General features: G+C 43.1%; 1 long non-coding RNA gene across 1 annotated transcript; it reads right to left on the minus strand.

Annotated features, from left to right (window-relative positions):
* Positions 1–3,700: 3,700 nt before the first annotated feature.
* On the minus strand, positions 3,701–17,043 carry LOC132534315 (uncharacterized). The gene is made up of 3 exons (XR_009546038.1): positions 16,524–17,043; positions 6,534–6,581; positions 3,701–3,935 (listed from the first exon to the last, which is right to left on the minus strand). It is a non-coding gene; the product is annotated as an uncharacterized LOC132534315 (long non-coding RNA).
* Between the last annotated feature and the right edge of the window lie 2,003 nt (positions 17,044–19,046).

Genomic DNA, 19,046 nt, shown 5'->3' on the forward strand with positions numbered 1-19,046 from the left:
AAAGAATTTTGTTGGGAACTGTATGGAATAACACCTTTATTACAATTATATCACTTACAATTTTGTAAATCAATATTATATCACTAATAAAAATAAAACATCAAAAAAGAAATACATCTGTGTCCTTTGGCGGCTCAACTATGCCTTAACCCCAGTGCCGTACACCTTACTACCCTGCTGCTCTAAATCCCAGAGACCTCCATCCTTTCTCCGTGATGCGATATATGACATCTGGATTAAGCCATGGGTGAGGGAGGTAGTATAGCCTGGTGGTTATGCACAAGACTTTTATGCCTGAGGCTCTGAAGTCCCAAGTTCTACCCCTTGCACCACCATAGTCAGAGCTGTGCAGTGCTCTGGTGGAATAGAGGATGAAGCCATATGGTGAGTCTGGAAGAGCTAGAGGTCTGGCCCCTGAGAGTCTCGTCTCAAGTGCTCTTTCCTGCCCCTGAAGGTCTCCTGCTCCTGGCACCCTTGATCTCTTGGGAGCCTTCTTATCTTGTCTGGTGAGTTCTTCTCCTCCTTCTCCTTCTCCTTCTCCTTCTCCTTCTCCTTCTCCTTCTCCTTCTCCTTCTCCTTCTCCTTCTCCTTCTCCTTCTCCTTCTCCTTCTCCTTCTCCTTCTCCTCCTCCTCCTCCTTCTCCTTCTCCTTCTCCTTCTCCTTCTCCTTCTCCTTCTCCTTCTCCTTCTCCTTCTTCTTCTCCTCCTCCTCCTCCTCCTTTTTTTTTTTTCCTGCACAATCTTTTATTTTTATTTTTTATTTAAGAAAGGAGACATTAACAAAACCATAGGATAGGAGGGGTACAACTCCACACAATTCCCACCACCTCATCTCTGTATCCCCTCCCCTCCCCTGATAGCCTTCCCATTCTCTATCCCTCTGGGAGTATGGACCCAGGGTCACTATGGGGTGCAGAAGGTAGAAGGTCTGGCTTCTGTAATTGCTTCCCCACTGAACATGGGCGTTGACTGGTCGGTCCATACTCCCAGCCTGCCTCTCTCTTTCCCTAGTAGGGTGGGTTGATAAGTACTTCTACCACTCAAATGTGACCCTGGGCAAGTTACTAACAGACCCCGACCTCAGCTAGCCTGCTGCAAAATGGATTTACTGTGTAAATTTAGACATGAAAATAGAAGAGTAACTGACTGGATTGAGTCAAAATTTATTTTCAGACTGAAGCCTGCAGTATAGTTCAAGTCTTAAAGGCTAGAAACACCAACCTTTGCAGAAACGCCTTGTATTTACTCACTCAAGCGTGCATGCACTCATGGAGTCGGCTGTGTGTCAGCACTGAGCTGCCCACTGGAGAACAAGCATACAGCAGGCTCTCAGGCATAGGCTGCACAAATTAGACTGGAATACCAGGAAACCTTGGATTATCATCTGAGTACTGATTCTAAATAGTAGCGTAAGGAGAATGTGACTGTGCGCTAGAATAGTAAGAAATGACTTCAAGGGGCCAGGTGATGGTGCACCTGGTTAAGTGCATACATTATAGTGTGCATACATTATAGTGTGCATACATTATAGTGTGCATACATTATAGTGTGCATACATTATAGTGTGCAAGGACTTGGGTTCAAGTTCCTGATCCTCGCCTGCAAGGGGGTAAAGCTTAAGTGGTGAAGCAGTGTTGCAGGTCTCTCTCTTTCTCCTTCTTTCTCTTCCCTCTCTCCCTATTAATTTGTCTCTGACTCTATCCAATAATAAGTCAATAAAAATATTAAAAGGAAAGAAAAGGCTTCAGCAAGGGCATGGGCCTCAGAGCCAGTGTCTGAGTGGAGTCAAAACTCAGTGGTGTGGGATGAACCTGACAGGTGCTGAACTTCAGAGGCACCAGACACAATATCTGACAGGTGAAGAGTGTTGCCATTCCCAGCTCGCCTGTGTCTAGGAAATGGGAATCAGAGGCAGATGAATGCCTGGAAACACTGGGGGAGTGATGCAGGGGATAGAGTTTGATTCGGTGCCACCAAGAAGACAGCCCATGTCATATCATTATTTTATCAAGAACAGATATTAGCATGAGTGAACTTGATTCAAGTGCAAAAACAAAGCAAACAAAACCCCCAACAACAACAACAACATCAACCACCACAACAACAATGATGACAAGCCCCCATCACATATTGGATGTGCTCAATTTTAAGCTTTGGAAAAATTAGGATATTTTATGATCTCCTGATTTTTACTGCTCTATTGGAGTAGTGATAATACCAAAGAAATGGCTAATATGAAGTCTACTTTTCCTCTCATAAAACTTAAGTATGAAATGTATGGGGGAAGACAATTTAGGGAATATTTTTGTAGAATGAGCAGTAAGTTCACATTATCCGACTTCACAGCTGGGTCTGCTCATTGGCCTGACTCCACAAAGTTATAAAGAAAATGTGAGCAAATGTGACTTTTGCTCCTTAGAGTTCATCAAAACCCAAATCTTTTACAATTCTTTTTATGTTGGCCCTAAAATGTTACTTGAGTGAAATAATCTTCCCCTCAGTAGCAGAATGGCTACTGATTCATTGATCAGCTTGACATCCAAGGCTCCCAATCACTAATGCTGTCCCCCTCTTTTTTTTTTTTTTAGAATACACCATCTTCAGATGATGTATGGGTAGGGGTGATTTAAGGTCCAATTACCCTTCTTTTAACAACTCCTGCAGTGCCTCTTACTCTGATTTGTATAACACTTCTTGTTCGGTTCCCTGTGCTCCAAATTATTTCCCTCTCCATCATTAAGTGCTGATTTTTCCTTTGACTTTAAGGTTCACCTTGGAAGAAAAATGAACATTTATTGATGCTTTGTGTATACCAGTGGCTGCACCAGCTGCGCCATCCCCACTAACTTCCTTGTTTTACACTGAAGGAATCAAGCCCCAGAGAAACTAGGGAGCTTACCTAGTGCCACATGAGGCGGTAGATGTGAATTAGGGTGACTTTGGGACCCGACTTGATAGTTTCCTCTGTTCCATAAGGGTAGGAGTATTAAACCAACAGGACTCATTTTTTTTTTTTTTTTTTTTTTTACTCAAGGAACCCCTGGTTTTTCTTTTTTTAATTATATTTATTTTCCCTTTTGTTGCCCTTGTTTTTTACTGTTGTTGTAGTTATTATTGTTGTTATTGATGTCGTCATTGTTAGAAATGGAGAGAGGAGGGGAAGACAGAGGGGGAGAGAAAGATAGACACCTGCAGACCTGCTTCACCACCTGTGAAGCGACTCCCCTGCAGCTGGGGAGCCGGGGGATCGAACCGGGATCCTTGTGTCGGTCGTTGCACTTCATGCCATGCGTTTAACCCACTGTGCTATATCACCTGATTGCCGACAGAATTCGTTTTATGATGCTTTTGCAACTGGAGTTGTGGAAAGGAGCTATTCAGTTCCTGATGATTGAGCTGGGGAGGAAGAGGAGTTCACAGTTTTACTACATGGACGAAATCAGTCCGTGACAGTCAGTAAGTCCTCACTGTCATTGATAGGCTCTTGGTGATAAAAAAAAAAAAATGCTCCAGAAACATTGTACTATAGACAATTTATATAATCAAGGGATAAGTTCTTTTTAAAAATTTTATTTATCTTTTTATTTATAAAATGGAAACATTGACAAAACCATAGGGTAAGAGTGGTACATTTCCACACACTGCCCACCCCCAGAGCTCCATAGTCAATCCCTTCCATTGATAGATTCCCTATTCTTTATCCCTCTGGGAGTATGGACCCAAGATCATTATGGGGTGCAGAAGGTGGAAGGTCTGGCTTCTGTAATTGCTTCCCCGATGAACATGGGCATTGACAGGTCAGTCCATACTCCCAGCCTGCCTCTTTCTTTCCCTAGTGGGGCAGGGATCTGGGGAGGCAGGGGTCCAAGAGACATGGTGGAGTCTTCTGCCCAAGGAAGTCAGATTGGCATCATGGTATCATCTGGAACCTGGTGGCTGAAAAAGAAGTAAGGTATAATGTAGAACAAACTGTTGACTAATCATGAACCTAAAGGCAAGAATATTGCAGATGAATTTGGGGTCTCTGCTTTGGTAAAAGCCAGTAGGTCTATTTTAGGTATATTCCAGAGAGCCCATGACTTTACTAGTCTTTGCCTTCGCCTGACATCCAATATGCAGGTGGACCCAGGTTATTGTCTGGGGAGATGGTGTCATAGTTGGAAAAAGGACTAGAAAGCTGGGAAGAGAGTAGCTCCCAAAATTTGGGAAAGTATATAAATATTGTTAACTGTAAACACCACCGGTTTGATCTGGGGCCCATATTCAGAACAGGAGCCAATGTAACCTCTGCATCCCTGTAGGTCTGGGCTCGCATTCTGTGGTCACGTCTAGGAACATTACAGGCTGCACTAATTTCAGGATCCATCTTCCTTGGGTAGTAGGTAGAGTATGTTGTCCAACCTCCCTTCGGAGAGTGGCACATTAAGAGGTAAGTTCTATGCAGCATATTTGCAGCTCAAAGCATCACCAGACTTCGAATTAAACACCTCAAACACTTCTCATGTCAAGTAATCATTTTTATTCATCTACTGATTGAATTTCTATGCTGCTTATGCCATTTTAAGGTCTTGGGTGGCCAGACCCTCTCCTGGCAGCTCAGGTGTGGCCTTTAGCCTAAAAAAGACACACACACACACACACACACACACACACACACACACACACACATTGGGACAATTAGACATGTCCGTGATCCCAAGCTCCATATCTTTAGGATGTAGGAATCAGAATGAGCAGCTAGAGAAAAGCAGTACAGACAAAGGGAGAGTGGAGTGTGCAATGCCATGCAGTGGTCTCAGGGACCATCATTTCCCCCCTTCTCATCAACATTATGTTATATGAGTTAGGAAAAAGTGATGCTATTCCAGGGTCTTTGGTAATGCTCACTAGAGCTAGAGGGTGATATAGAGAAGCAGAAAGCTGGGAGCTTGTCCATCCTGCCCAGAGATGGTTCTGATGCCCCATGGCACCCCTGCTCTTGTCAGATGTGATGCAAGCCTTTTAATGATTCCTCCTTTGTTGTTCAAGCTAGTTTGGCTTTTCATGTTTTGAAACAAAGCATTCCCATTTTCTTTTTTTTTTATTAAAAATTTTTTAAAATATTTTTTATTTTATTTATTTATTCCCTTTTGTTGCCCTTGTTTTATTGTTGTAGTTAATATTGTTGTTGTCGTCATTGTTGGATAGGACAGAGAGAAATGGAGAGAGGAGGGGAAGACAGAGAGGGGGAGAGAAAGATAGACACCTGCAGACCTGCTTCACCGCCTGTGAAGCGACTCCTCTGCAGGTAGGGAGCCAGGGTTCGAACCGGGATCCTTATGCCGGTCCTTGTGCTTTGCACCACCTGCGCTTAACCCGCTGCGCTACAGCCCGACTCCCAGCATTCCGATTTTCTTCATGAGCGGGATGGAGTTCTAGAATGTGTCTTTTCTGTCTGCCATATGACGTGATTGGATGTTGTCTTCATCTGACATTCTCTGCCTTACTCTTTCTCATAGCCTTTAATTGATTCTTCTTCTTTCTCCTTCTCCTCCTCCTCCTCCTCCTCCTCTTCCTCCTCCTTCTTTTAGTGATTTAATAATGATTGATGAAATTGTGGGATAAGAGGAGTACATTTCCATACAATTCCCACCACCAGAGTTTTGTATCCCATTCCTTCTACTGGAAGGTTCCCTATTCTTTATCCTTCTGGGAGTATGGACCAAAGATCTTTATTGGGTGCAGAAGGTGGGAGGGCTGGCTTCTGTAATTGTTCCTCTGCTGAACATGAATGTTGTCAGGTCAATCCATACCCCCTGCCTGTTTCTATCTTTCCCTGGTGGTGTAGGGCTCTGGGGAGGTGGGGTTCTAGGATTCATTGGTGAGGTTGTCTGCCCAGGGAAGTGAGGTTGGTATTACAGTAGCACCTGCAACTTGGTGGTTGAAAAGCATTAAGATATAAATAGAACAATTTGTTTAATAATCAGGAACCTAAAGGTAAGAATAGAGCAGATGAAATTTGGGGTCTTCATGTTGGAGAAATCTGGGATGTCTGTTTTAGTTATATTCCAAGAGGCTCATGACTTCACTAATTTTGCCTGAGTTTTGGATTCCCACATAGATATGATGGGTCTAGATCCCTCTCTCCACCATCGCTGGTCATCCCCATCAGGAACAACATCATAAATCCTCTTGTGGGCCTCTACAGGACATTGCCCTCAATGTAAACCAACAGTGGGAGAGACTGCCCCACTCTCTGAAGGGAGGCTGGGTCAACATACACTTGAGGAAGACTGGTTCTGAAATGGGTGCAGCCTAGAATGTTCCCAGCTATGACTATGAAATGTGAGCTCAGACCAACATGGATGCAGAGGTTACACAGGCTCCTGTGCTAAATATGAGTAGACATAGGCCCTAGGTCAGATGGATGGGGTTTACAGTTAATGGTATTTATATACTTTCCCCATATTTCGGAGCTTCTCTCTGCCATGATCCAGCTTCCTAGTCCTATTTCCAATTCTGGCACCATCTTCCTAGACAATACTTTCGGCCCACTTGCATGTTGATTGATTTCATTTGGTCATTCCTCCATGGTCTTCTTGCCTTTTGGGAGACAAAGAAGAAAGGCAGTGATCTGATGATACGGAACTATATTCCACGCCATGACCACAACAATGCTGTGTTCTTTTTTAAAACATTATTTTCATTTATTTATTTGCTAGAGACAGAGAAATTGAGAGGAGAGGGGGAGACAGAAAGGAAGAGAGATAGAGAGACACCTGCAGCCCTGCTTCACCACTCGTGAAGCTTTCCCCCTGTAGGTGGGGATCCAGGGGCTTGAACTCAGGACCTTGCACACTGTAATGTGTGCGCTTAACCAGGTGTGCCACCGCCTGGTCCTCAATGCTGTGTTCTAATCCCTGTGAATTACCTGGCACAGAGACTAGCACTTTTGAATTATTATATATGATAATAGAACATCTCAACTGTAAACACATTGAATAATGTGACTTTGAAGACTGAATATAAATGAAGTTATGTAAGAAAATCTGGAATTAACCTGTCTTGAAGTTAACAAACAGGCACGCAAACAAATGTCCACACTCAAAAGTTATGCATAAAGCTAAATTTGGTCAAGAGATAGAAAAATAAACAGCAAGTGTTGGGAAGGAGCTAGAAGCCAAGATCATATTGGGAAATGCACAAAAGCCTAATGTTTGGCCATGAATATTTATTTGCCTGTGCAAGTTCTTAAGAACTTGAGGGACAGAACAAACAAGGTAGGGGGCCTCACTTGAAGGAGCTTGACCTGTTTTGTCTACAAGGATGCTGAGAAATATGGGTTTAACGGTCAGTGATAAGAAGGTGGGGATCAGTCTTCTGGACCTTCTTGGCTACCTCCCTTGACCTCTCATGGCCCTGGGACCCTTGCTGGTAACATGGAGAAGGTAACAGAACCTCTCTTCTAGATCTGGAATACAATCGTTCTGTGAGTAGGGATAGAAAAGGGGAAATAGCATGCGTTGCTTTCTAGTGGAATGCTAACAGACATCTGCTCAGATAATGCGCATATTCCAGAAAAGGCAGAGGAGACTCAATTAGTGGTGTTGTTGCTCTGTTCAGTCCACTGATGGAGGAAGTGCTCAAATAGGAGCCAGGGAGACAGTGTGACTCCTATTATTTTCCCTGACTGAGTTGTCTTTGTCATCTGCTTTTAATTAGGGAAAAAAAAAAATCTCTCTATACCACCCCTGGCCTTTTATAAGGAGTAAAATCAAATCTAAAAATAACAGGAAGGGGGCTGGCTTAAACTGACAGGGAAGGAACCGATGGAAAATCAGAAATGGAGCATGGGAGAGTTTTAGCTGGGATACTGGACTTGCCTGAGGTGGAGCAGATGGCACAGTAATGAGGTCATCCTTGTGACCTCAGGACTGCATTTCAGATTTCAGTGGCTGGCTCTTGTTGGAAAGTCACTCCCCCTCAGCCCGTCCCCCCCATGACAGGAGAGAGAGAAAATGTGGAAATGTGCTTGCTTATGAATGGAGGGAGAAAGTAGCATCTCGAAAAGGTATAAGGTGGGTGGGCAGTGGCACACCTGGTTAAGTGCACACAGTACTATGCGCAAGGACCTGCACCAGGATCCGGGTTTGAACCCCTGCTCCCCACCTGCAGCAGGGACACTTCACAAGTGGTGAAGCTCTTTCTCTCTCTCTCTCTCTATCTCTCCCCCCCCCCCATTTCTCTCTGACCTACTGAAAAAGAGGTACTCAGGAAAGGTCTAGTTTGCTCTATAGGAAAATGGGCTGTGAACTGAATTCAGAGAGTGGGCTGAGGAGGAACCCAGGAGGCCAACCAGGACTGTTTCTGGAGGGAACTGGTGTTTGGTCATAAGCTCCCTGAGAGGAAGGTTCAGAAGCGAGTCCTGGCTGCACAGGACTTGCCAGCAACTGTCTTCCCAGCATGTTCTAGAAAATGTTTGGGAAGAGGCAGAGAGGTGTGCTGAGGCAGCTAGGGAGAATGTGGTGCTTCTCAGGTCGAAGGCACCTCCGCGGGGAGTTCTGAACTTTTCTGCTGAATTTATATTTTTGTTTTTTTTTTTATATAGGGTCAGAGAATAGGACTTTCTGGAGTCTGGATAGGCACTGAAGGCAAATACCAGGTGACTCTGAAGCAGTGGAAGTTGAAGTAATTGAATCCTTCAGGATACAGTAGAAGCAAAGCCTCGTAGTTTAATACAGCAAGTTTAAAAAAAAAATTTATTTATTTATTATTGGATAGAGACAGAGAGAAATTGAGAGGGGAGGGATAGATAGATAGAGGGGGAAGAGACAGAGAGACACCGACAGTCCTGCCTCAACACTTGTGAAGCTTTTCCCCTGCAGGTGGGAAACAGGGGCTTGAACCTGAGTCTTTGCACACTGTAATGCGTGCGCTTAACCAAGTGCGTCACCTTCTGGTCCCAGCAACTTTCCTTTATAGCTTCTGTTACATGTCCCAGTCAAGTGGGTAGGTGGCTCTGCTCCACACCATCACTCAGAACTCATGATACAGAGGCACTGCCATCTTGTGGCTGTGTCATCTGGAGAATGCAGCCTTCTCATTGTCCTGGGGGATCATGTGTGGCCACTCCTTCTCCACAAAGCCTTATGTCAGGACAAGTGACACTGCCATGCACCACTGCAGGGATGCTAAGACTCAAGCAGTATTCTGGGTGCACCAATCCAGGAACAGTGAAGTTTTGCTTGGCATGTAGCTGTGGTCACTGGAGGTCTTAGAGGAATGGCTTATCAAAAGGCAATTTGGCATAATCTCTGGCAGTACAGAAGATCTGGTGGGAACAGAAATATGCACTGATAAATACAGCACCATATTCTATAGATTCATTGACAGGCATCAAACTGGCCACTTGACATATGGGGTAAATTCATTGCATGTTTCTGTGGCACTGTTTTGGTGAATACTTCTGTAGGCTTACGTAGCTGATTTCTAGGGTATTATAGTGTTTATTTTATTTTACTTTTTTGTGTGTATGTGCTTGATTACTAAGAATATGGAGAGTAACAAAGAACTGTTTTTATGAATACTATACTGTTGAAGTTATATTAACTATAAATCCACATGACATGAAACTCTGTAGACCACTCATTTCCCCTCCTTCTAGAAGAAAAAAGTAAAGGAGGAAACTTTTAAAAATATTTTATTTATGGGGGTCAGGAAACACATCTGGCATGAAGTGCAAGGACCGGCGTAAGGATCCTGGTTCGTGCTCCCGCCTCCCCATCTGCAGGGAGTTGCTTCACAGGCGGTGAAGCAGGTCTGCAGGTGTCTTTCTCTCCCCCTCTCTGTCTCCTCTCCTCTGTCCACTTCTCTCTGTCTTATCAAACAATAACAACATCAATAACAACAACAATAACTACAACAACAATAAGAACTACAAGGGCAACAAAAGGGGAAATAAATAAATATGTGTAAAAATTAAAAAATATTTTATCTATTTGGTAGAGACAGACAGTGAGAAACTAATAGAGAAAGGGGAGATTGCGAGTGAAAGGGACACTTGCATCTCTGCTTCGGCACTCCTGAAGTTCTCCCTCTGCAGGTGGGAACCAGGGTCTTGAACTTGGGTCCTTGCACATTATAACATGTGAGCTTGAAGAGGAACTTGAAGAGCAGACATGTTATTTAGGCTTTCAGCCAAATAACTTTTCAAAGAAATCAAGTGCTCTGTGTACAGTTAAAATCCCATGTGTGTTTTTAGTGGTATAAACTATGTAATTTCACCCAATTTACCATTACATATTTCTAGCTAGAAGGTTTTTGCCAATTTCCAAATAGCTTAGTAATTCCAATGTAGTTGAGACCATCCTTGGATAGAAAAATAAAGCAATGATTGAAGCATTCCCATATATATTTGGTTTGAGTTGCCCAGTGAATTATTAAACAAGTAGTCTGCATATCAAACCACACTTTTCTTTTTTATTTATTTATTTATTCCCTTTTGTTGCCCTTGTTGTTTTATTGTTGTAATTATTATTGTTGTTGTTATTGATGTCATCATTGTTGGATAGGACAGAGAGACATGGAGAGAGGAGGGAAAAACAGAGAGTGGGGGAGAAAGACAGACACCTGCAGACCTGCCTCACCACCTGTGAAGTGACTCCCTTGCATGTGGGGAGCCGGGGGCTCAAACCAGGATCCTTATGCCGGTCCTTGTGCTTTGTGCCATGTGCGCTTAACTTGCTGCGCTATTGCCCGACTCCCTAATCACACCTTTTTGATGATTATGTATTAATAGTACCTATTGAATTTAGTTTCAGTGAATTTATTTTTTAGACAGTTAACCAGTTAACAAGTATGTGTTAATTTGTTTTGCTGAATGAACAAGTTTACCATTTTTCTCAGTCTGAGCACTTATTTTGCCACATGAATTTGTAAACCTTAACTGCAATACTTTTTTCAACATACATTTATTAAACACATTCTTCATTCCAGACTTGTACATGTCTTTCCCCCAAAGATTTATAAAGCCGGATCTAGAAGGTTTAAAAAGGATCTAAAAGCAAAGAAAGAAAGACTTGCAGAAACACAAGTATTTCAGAACTTTAGCACAACGCTAAGTATTTACTGCGAGAAGATCCATCGTACTGATGAGTGTCAAACCTTTATCTTTCTTACAAAGACAGAGTATTCCTGATTCAGTTACTTCACAGTAAGACTGACGCCCATGAAGGGTGTTCTTTTTCTTCCCTCAGTGAATATGTCCTGAGCTCTTTCTCACTGAGCAACTTCCCTTTGACAGGAGTGGAGGCTGTCTGGTTCTAAGGTGACTCTCAACCAAGCTTGCTAAGAAGCACATAACACTCTCAAGGGGTGGGCGAGCTAGTAAGAAAAGTCACTATTATTGACATGGTTTAAGGTTTTTATAAAAAGAGAAAACATTTAAAAAAAATACAGGGGAGTCGGGTGGTAGTGCAGCGGGTTAAGCGCACGTGGCACAAAGCGCAAGGACCCAGCTCCCTGCTCCCCTCCTGCAGGGGAGTCGCTTCACAGGCGGTGAAGCACGTCTGCAGGTGTCTATCTTTCTCTCCCCCTCTCTGTCTTCTCCTCTCTCCATTTCTCTCTGTCCTAGCCAACAACAACATCAATAATAACTACAACAATAAAACAACAAGCACAACAAAGGGAATAAATAAATATAAAAAATGAAAAAAAAAATACAGGAACAGCAAAATAGCTCACCTATGTAGTGAACTTGCTTTACCATGTACCTGGCCTGGGTTCAAGCTTGGCCCTCGCCTCAGTGTAGGAAGCTTATGTGCTTTGGTGTCTTTCACTCTCTCATCCTGTCTGAAAAAATTCAGCCCAGAGCTTTAAAGTTTTGGTCACATAAAAAAAAAAATCATGGGGAGTTTTTTTGTTTGACTTTTTTTAACCCTTCTGACATCATGGCATCGACAACAACCACTGCGTAACTGAGGAACTCTTACTAAGTGTGCCTTACTTTAGGCCAAGTTCTACATACATACAGATGCCACACTGAAGTGTCATAGGTCAAAATAAAGGATAAGCCCAGATTATAAAATATAAATAGGTCAAAAATTTATAAAATAAGTAGTTAAATGTAATCATTATGAAGTTAGAATGTTTCCAGAAGAGACAGAAAGGAATCCAGTTAAAAACACAAGTTCACTTATGTATGCAGATTAAGTAAAAAATTCTCTCTCTACAGTCTGGGAGTGTGGATCAACCTGCCAACACCCATGTTCAGTGGGGAACCAATTCCAGAAGCCAGACCTTCCACCTTCTGCCTGGATCCATGCTCCCAGAGGGATAAAGAATAGGGAAGCTATCAGGGGAGGGGATGGGATATGGAGTTCTGGGGGTGGGCACTGTGTGGAAATGTGCCCCTTTTATCCTATAGTCTTCTCAATATTTCCATTTGATAAATAAAAATTAAAAAAATCTCTCTATGCAAGAACCAGTGCCCCCCCCCCCAGGTCACCTTTATTTTTGTTGCTGATATAATTATGGTTTACCAGATTATAACAATGATAAGGGTATAGTTCCAGACTGCACCCCTCACCACAATTTTTTGTCCCCCACCCCCTTGCCCAGTGAGAACTACCATCATAGTTTTCACAAAGCCTTAGAAACAATCTGGCTACTTTTCTTTTTGTCTTTAACAAGTTCACGTGTTCCTGTTCTTTATATTGCACATGTGAGCAAAATAATTCAGTGGTGTCTTTCAGAGAAATTCAGTTTTTTAAAAAAATATTTTTTAAACATTTCTTTATTGGGAGGATTAATGATTTACATCTGACAGCAAAACACAATAGTTTGTACATGCATAACATTTCCCAGTTTTCTTTTTTAATTTTTTCCCCCTTTTGTTGCCCTTGTTGTTGTAGCCTCGTTGTGGTTATTATTATTGCCATTGTTGATGTTGTTCGTTGTTGGCTAGGACAGAGAGAAATGGAGAGAGGAGGGGAAGACAGAGAGGGGGAGAGAAAGATAGACACCTGCAGATTGCTTCACTGCTTGTGAAGCGACTCCCCTGCAAGTGGGGAGCCGGGGCTCGAACTGGGATCCTAATGCAGGTCCTTGCGCTTTGCGCCACATACGCTTGAACCGCTGCGCTACTGCCTGACTCCCTCCCAGTTTTCGACATAACGATTCTACTCCCACTGGGTCCTCCTCTGCCATCATGTTCCAGACAAATAATTATTTTCTAATGTGGATAATAATATCAAAATACTTATTCCTAAATTCGAATTTTTCTCTCTTAAACTTTAATAATGCAAAGCCTATGTTTTTTCTTTTCTTTTTAAAAATTTCTTTATTGGGGGATTAATGTTTTACAGTCAACAGTGAAATACAATAGTTTGTACAGGCATAACATTTCTCAGTTTTCCACACAATATATTGGATAGAGACAGCCAGAAATTGAGAGGGAAAGGGGTGACAGAGAGGAAGAAAGACAGAGAGACACCTGCAGCCCTGATTCAACACTTGTAAAGTTTGCCCCCTGCAGGTGGGGTCCAGGGGCTTGAACCCAGGTCCTAATACACTGTAGAGTAAGCACTTAAGCAGTTGTGCCACTGCCCAGTCCCCAAGAAATTCAGATTTTTTGGTAACAGATATAAACTACAGCAATGAGAGTTCCTGAGCATAAAATTCCTTGACTTTACCTCTGCCCTCTCCTCTACATTTATTTAAAAATGCAGAGCCAGGCAATGGGAGTAGCATAACCATTATGCAAAAGACTTTAAAAAGATAGTTATTTCCTTTTGTTGCCCTTGTTGTTTTATTGTTGTAGTTATTATGGTTGTTGTTATTGCTGTCGCTGTTGGATAGGACAGAGAGAAGTGGACAGAGGAGGGGAAGACAGACGGGGAGAGAAAGACACCTGCAGACCTGCTTCACCGCTTGTGAAGCGACTCCCCTGCAGGTGGGGAGCCGGGGGCTCAAACCGGGATCCTTACGCTGGTCCTTGCGCTTTGCGCCACCTGCGCTTAATCCGCTGCGCTACCGCCTGACTCCCGCAAAAGACTTCTATGCCTGAGGTTCCGGAGTCTATAGGTTCAATCTGAGGCACCATCCTAAAGGATGGTGAGACCAGAACTTAACACCGCTCTGGAAAAAAAAAAAAAAAAAAAAAAAGAAAAGAAAGAAAAGATAAAGGAAAGAAAAGGAAGAAGGAAGAAGAGAAAAAAAGAGTTCAGGAATGAACTCAAGGCCTCCGGAACACAGAAAACTACTGAGTTGTTTCACAGAGCCATTTTTTTTTTCATTTAAAAAAATTGTTTATTAGGAGAGGGAGCAAGATGGCAGAGTCACCACAGCACTGTTCTGTCATCCATGGAGTTCCCCTGTGTCCAGGTCACCTTTCCTGCCCCTGTGGTCCTGGTAAGCTGCACCACATGATTCTGCTCTGATGGGATGGGGAGGGATCCTTGTTCTAGTTCTGCTTCAAACTGGTTGTGTAATTTCAGCTAATCTACACTCTTTTTGTATCACTGTAAAATTATTAAATGATTTTAAAGAATCTAGTGATGAAGTTAAATGGAGGTACAAACCAAATATTCTTCAGAAGATGATCAAAATTCAGTGAAATGTTATTATTTTTGAAGAGGACAGTCAGCTTTGACATGTCAAGTGGTCACAGAATATTTCTTGTAGATTTTCATGAAGTTTCAATAAACAAGCCTTAGCCTCTCTTTCTCTCTCCCTCTCTATATACCTCTTCCTCTCAATTTCTGGATGTCCCTACCCAATATACTAAAGAAAATTAAAAATTAAAAAATAATGTAGGGGGCCGGGTGGTGGTACACCTTGTTGAGCACATTACAATATGCAAGGACCCGGTTCAAGCCCCTGGTCCCCACTTGCAAGGGGGAAGCTTCACAGGTGGTGAAGCAGGGCTGCAGGTGCCTCTCTGTCTCTCTCCCTTTCTATATACCCTCTTTCCTTTCCATTTCTATCTGTCCCTATCCAATATAATAGAGAAACAACAACAACAACAACAACAACAACAACAAAACAAAGAGGCCTTCGACTGTCAAAAACACTCAGGGGGAAAAGCAATCCCATCGGTAGATGGTGCTGGGAAAACTGAATATCCACACTGAAAAGATGTGGATTCCTATCGTTATCACTCACAAAAATAACTCAGAATAGATTTAGGATCTAAACACCAGGCCTGAAAGTATAAAATTCCCAGAAGTAAGTTAAGGAAAAATTCCTTGGGCTGGGCATGGTGGCATGCACCTGTTGTCTCAGTTACACGAGAGGCTGAGGCTGGAGCATTGCTAGAGCTCCCCTCCAACAAAACCAAACCTCTGCCATACTGTTGGTGGGATGTAATTCAGTGCATACACTATAGGAAACCATATAATGGATCCTGAAAAAATTAGATCTATTACTGACTTAGCAATCCCAGTTCTGGACATTTATCCTAAATTTCTCATTAATTATTTTTTATTTGTTAGGTCAGAGAGACATTGAGAGGGGGAGGGGTTTTAGGGAGAGAGAAAGAGAGACATCTGCAGCTCTGCTTCACTGTTTTTTTAAAAAATATTTATTTATTCCCTTTTGCTGCCGTTGTTGTTTTATTGTTGTAGTTATTGTTGTTGTTGTTGTTGGATAAGAGAGAGGAGGGGAAGACAGAGAGGGGAAGAGAAAGAAAGACACCTGCAGACCTGCTTCACCGCCTGTGAAGCAACTCCCCTGAAGGTGGGGAGCCGGGGGCTTGAACTGGGGTCCTTATGCTGGTCCTTGCGTTTTGCATCACCTGCACTTAACCCGCTGCGCTACCACCCGACTTCTTCTGCTTCACTGTTAATGAAAGTTCTTCCTGTTGGCGGGGTCAGGGCCTTGAACCTGGGTCCTTGCATTTAGTAACGTGCTCAACTGGATGCACCACTGACCAGCTCCTTTTGTTCATTTGTTTTTGAAGGTGAGGAAATCATGATTTGTCAGCGATAACTACACTTGCTGTGTTCACTGCAGTATTATTTACAGTGTACTCTAAGCATCCATCAAAGGATGAGTGGATAAATTAAATGACACACACACACCCCAACAATGCCACAGAAAAGACAGACGTCCTGCCATTTCCAACAACAAGGAAGGTGTTACGCTGAGTGAAGTCAGAGAAAGACAGGTTGCAGATTATCTCACTGCTATCTGGAATTTAGAAACATTGACTACAGAGTAGACTTGAGGTTACCCAAAACTGGGCAGTTGTGAAAAGTAAGGAGTGGCTGATTAATGGGTAAAAAATATTCAGTTGCAAGATAGGTAAGTTCCAGGGCATAATGGATGGCCTGGTGACCATGGCTGACAATACTATAGTGTATACTGTATACATAATTGCCGAGAGTTGTCATTCTGCTGGCTTTGTCAACAGAAAAGGCTCTTCTCAGCTAGAACTGAAGGACATTAATTAAAGGTTCATTCTGAGAGAATCAAGTGTGTGTGTGTGTGTGTGTGTGTGTAGCGGGGGAGGTGGTGTTGCCAGCAGCTGTGACCTACAGCACTGACCCGATTTCCTGGTTAGAGGCGGCCTTCAGCATTTACCACCGTGAGCTGGGTCCTCCCTGCTTGTGCCTGGGGTGAAGTAAGAGCTCAGATGCTTTCAGTGCCAGTTCACTGTTGCCATCTGGCAAAAGCTCAGTAATCCAGTCTCTCAGTTTATGCTTTTAAGTGGGGGAGGGAGGACTTCTTAACTACCTTTTCCAAGTTAAAACAAAACAAAACAAAACAACAACATCAACACAGAATGTACAAAACGAAAGCATGACATGTGTTTTTCCTTGAGCGCTTTGCTCCATCCTCAGCTGCTCCAGATTCTTTTGTTTGGCCTGCTCTGCCTGCGGTCTTCCCAGCCTCCAAGGATGGTAACTCTATCTTTCCAGTCACTCAGGGCAAAAGCCCTGGAGCCATCCAACAAGGAACTGGCCAGGAAATCCTCTTGGCTCTCCCCTCGTGCACCATTCAGAATCTAGCCTCTTCTAGATGCTGCTGCTGCTGCTGCCAATGCCTGGCTCCAAGTCCTCATAAGCATTTGGCTGGACTTTTCAGCAGCTTCTTTGTCCCCAGTGGCCAAAGTGAGCATGTTACAGCCTAAGCCAGGCCACGTCACTCTGCTCCACTTCTCTTTCTCTTTCTCTTTCTTTCCTTCTTTCTTTCTTTCTTTCTTTCTTTCTTTCTTTCTTTCTTTCTCTCTTTCTTTCTTTCTCTCTTTCTCTCTTTCTCTCTTTCTTTCTTTCTTTCTTTCTCTCTTTCTCTCTCTCTTTAAAACATTTATTTATTTATTCCCTTTTGTTGTCCTTGTTTTATTGTTGTAGTTATTATTGATGTCATCACTGTTGGAGAGGACAGAGAGAAATGGAGAGAGGAGGGGAAGACAGAGACGGGGAGAGAAAGATAGACACCTGCAGACCTGCTTCACCGCTAGTGAAGCTCCCCTTCAGGTGGGGAACCAGGGGCTTGAACTGGGATCCTTATGTTGGTCCTTGCACTTGGCACCACATGTGCTTAACCTGCTGCACTACTGCCTGACTCCCCATAGTCTATATTTATATAGACTATATATATTTATATACATATATTTATGTACACTCCTCTTTTTCCTCCTATGGTCCTGTCCTCTCTTCCATTCTAAGTCCCACTCATACCTATTACTACTTCCAAATGTCCTTTCTCTTTTCTTCTCTTTCCTGATGGAGTTGGAGTTTAGAGCCCTCTGGCCATCTTGCCCCATCATTTCTACCCCTCTTGGAGTATGGACCAAGATTCTTTTTTGGGGTGCAGAAAATGGGAGTTCTGGCTTCTATAATTCTTTCTCCTCTGGACATGGGTGTTAACATGTCAATCCATACCCCCAGCATGCCTGTATTTATCCCTAGACAGGTAGGACCTGGGGAGGTCCCCCAGCCTGTTTCTGTCTTTTCTTAGTGGGGTAGGGTTCTGGAGAGGTGAGGTTCTGGGACACGTGAGAGAGGTCATCCGCCTAAGGAAGTCCGGATAGTTTCATGATAGCATCTGCAACTTGATAACTGAAAGGCAGTAAGATATAAAGCGGGACAAAATTATTAATGATTAGGAACCAAAAAGTAGGAATAGAGCAGATGAAAATAGGGGCCTTAGGGTGGAAAGAAGCTAGGAAATCTATTTTAGATAGATTTCTATTTAGATAGGTTCCTAGAAGCCCATGACTTTCATAATTTTTGCTTGAGTTTGATACTTAAAATGGAGGTGGTCTAAAAATATTGTCTGGGAAGATGGTGTCAGAATTGAGAATAGGGTTATAAAGTTGGATTAAGGCAGAGAGTAGATACCAAACTTGGAGAAAATCTATGAATCAAATTAATTTTCACCCCACCAACCTGACCCAGGGCCCATATATATTTATATTTGGCGTAGGAGCCTGTGTCTCTGTCAGTCTGAGCTCGCCATCCATAGTCACAGCCGGGAACATTCCAGGCTGCGCTCATTTCAGAACCAGTCTTCCTTGAGCGGCAGAGAGGGCTGACCCAGCCTCTCTTCAAAGAGTGGGGCAGTCCCTACCATTGCTACTTTGTAGGGTGGACAGTTGGCTTGCCACCTCATTCACAGTAAAAAGCAGTCGTTCTGATTGCGCTCAGTAGGGCCCCCAGACGCTGGCTCTAGGCTGCTCCTGCTTCTGCTCTTGCTCTTCCTGCTCCAGTCATGCAAGACTCCTTGTTCCTCCAGCAAATCAGACAATGGCCCGCCCAGGGCCCTTGCCCTCTGCTGAAAATCCTCTATTCACCGATAACATAGTGAAGTCTCTCTCACCTCCTCTAGTTTTGACTAAATGCTAACTTCTCAGGGAGGCTCCATTATCTAAATGTACACCCTGAAGAGCACATGGGGCTTGAATTGAGGTCCTTGCATACTGTAATCTGTGCACTTAGCCGGGTGCGCAACCGCCTGGCCCCTTTAATCCTCATTCATTTTCTACAAACTCTCTTTTTTAATGTTAATTAATTTTTTAATTTTTAAATTTATTTTCCCTTTTGTTGCCCTTGTTTTTTTTATTGT

Source organism: Erinaceus europaeus, chromosome 18, assembly GCF_950295315.1.
Source record: "Erinaceus europaeus chromosome 18, mEriEur2.1, whole genome shotgun sequence".
Classification (NCBI taxonomy): Eukaryota; Metazoa; Chordata; class Mammalia; order Eulipotyphla; family Erinaceidae; genus Erinaceus; species Erinaceus europaeus.